Source organism: Physeter macrocephalus, chromosome 9, assembly GCF_002837175.3.
Source record: "Physeter macrocephalus isolate SW-GA chromosome 9, ASM283717v5, whole genome shotgun sequence".
Classification (NCBI taxonomy): Eukaryota; Metazoa; Chordata; class Mammalia; order Artiodactyla; family Physeteridae; genus Physeter; species Physeter macrocephalus.
The window spans coordinates 64,948,421-64,950,576 of NC_041222.1; the positions used below are offsets into that span (position 1 = coordinate 64,948,421).

General features: G+C 36.9%; 1 pseudogene; it reads right to left on the bottom strand.

The window, feature by feature from the left end:
• Positions 1–130: 130 nt before the first annotated feature.
• Positions 131–433, bottom strand: LOC102982297 (60S ribosomal protein L36a-like; annotated as a pseudogene).
• Between the last annotated feature and the right edge of the window lie 1,723 nt (positions 434–2,156).

Here is a 2,156-nt window from a genome sequence, read left to right on the forward strand (position 1 = left end):
TGTCCCCTGCATCGGCAGGCGGACTCTCAACCACTGCGCCACCAGGGAAGCCCTCTTTTTTTTTTTTTTTTTTTGAAGTGAACATAACCTCAAGATTTTATTGTCTTCATAGTAAAACAAGAGGTGAAACTTAGAATTGGATCACTTGGCCCTCTATTTTCTTATCTCCTCCCAGTTCAAAATGCTTACATCTCTCTTAGATCTGCAGTTGGGCTCGACACATTCAAGCCTGAGAACAATATTCTTTACAGTTTTAGCCTTTTTCAGGAAAACTGGCTTAGTCTGCCTACCATAGTAATTCGGCTTCCTGTCATAAATCCTCCTTCCCTGGGCATATAGAAAATCCTTACCTTTTTGTGTACAGTGCCACTTTGTGGGGTTGGTGCTTGCCATATGTCTTACAAGTCCAGTAAGTTTTAGGAACATTTACCATGTTGGTTGGGGCACTATCATCATGGAAAGAAAGCTCATCTACTTTTTCACTCTATATAGTGTTTCATTATGCAAATTTTTTAGTTTTTAATTTTGATGTAGTTAAATTTGTCAAGTCATTCCTCTGTTGCTTCCAGATTTTGAATCAGAGGAAAATTTTATCTGCCCTTGCCTTATAAAGGAATGCATTCATGTTTTTTCCTCCTATGTAGTTTCTTATTCTGATCCACTTAATATTCATACAGGTGTACAGTGTGAAGAACAGACTCAGTTTTATCTTTTTCCATATGGCTCCTCAGTCTGCACAACACTGTTTTATTAAAATCTATTTTAGACCTTTACTTCTGGATGGAATGGACTGGCTTGTGTCTCAATAAGACAAAAACAGTAGAATAAAAATGATAATAATAACATATGGAGATGCAAGAGGAAGGAGATATGGGGATATACGTATATGTAGAGCTGATTCACTTTGTTATACAGCAGAAACTAACAAACCATTGTAAAGCAATTACACTCCAATAAAGATGTTTAAAAAAATAATATACAAAATGAATTGTTTACTGGTATTGCTGAGCTTTCATGTCCTTCAGGACTTGAGGACCCCAGTTACTGTAGAGCAGGGAAATGCATTGAAATGAACCAAATATTTGCTGTTGTCCTTATCTTCAAAGAGTTTGATGTATAAGTGCCCAAGGCTGAGAGGCTGAGAAGCCAAGCATAAAGCAGACTAAGAGACTGAGATGATCTTGAGTTCACAATTTAATGAATTTTGACAAATGTATCCTGTCTTGTAACTAACACTCAAACAAGATATAGAATATTTCATCACCCTAGAAAATTCCTTTGTGCTTCTTTTCAGCCAGTACTCTGCAGAAGCAACTACGGTTATTTCTTTCACCATAGATTAGTTTTGCCTGTTCTTGAACTTCTTCTAATGGAGTCCTAGGACATATACTTATTTATGTCTTTCTTATTTTATTAAACATAATGTTTTTGCTCTTCATTCATGGTGTTTTGTATCAGTATCTGTTTGGGTTTTAGATTGGCTAGTTTACTTTTGAGGAATGTAGCTCTAGTCTAAACTATAATCCAGTTGCTTGGGTCATTGGATACCTTGTATCCTTGCCTTAATTATTCACCTTCCCTCTGGGGTTAGATTTTTCTGTTCTTTGTACCTTCACTGAATCTTATATATACTTCTCCTGTGATACCTATCTTTGTAGGCAGAGACTTAGCACAGTTTGATTACAGAGTAGGTAGCCAGCATATGAAAGACTTGACCAGGATTCTTCTTTAAATGGACCAATCACTTACAACTGTAGCACTGCCACTCCACAGTTTGTCGCCTTTGAGCCAACTGTCTTCCCTTACCTTGGACAAACCCTCAAATTTGTTGTCTTGGTTTGATCTTTTAGTTAATTAGCCAATATTGTAAGTGGCAAGCTAAGCACTGAGTCAGGTAAATAAAAATGCAGACTGACTAGCATACTACCTGGCATGTGTTAGTTGCTCAGTCAAGTGGAGAGAAAGTAGAGGGAACTAAAGCTCAGTACTTTTTGGGCCAATCATTGAAAACGCAGAGTTCACACTATGTCCTGTAGCTGAGCCTGGTCAAACTATAAAACTATTCTTACTGTGTGATAAGTACAGCAGATTCATTTTCCTTTACTTGTGTTTCTCGCATACACATTTTTTCATGCTATTTGTATATTCTATTTCTA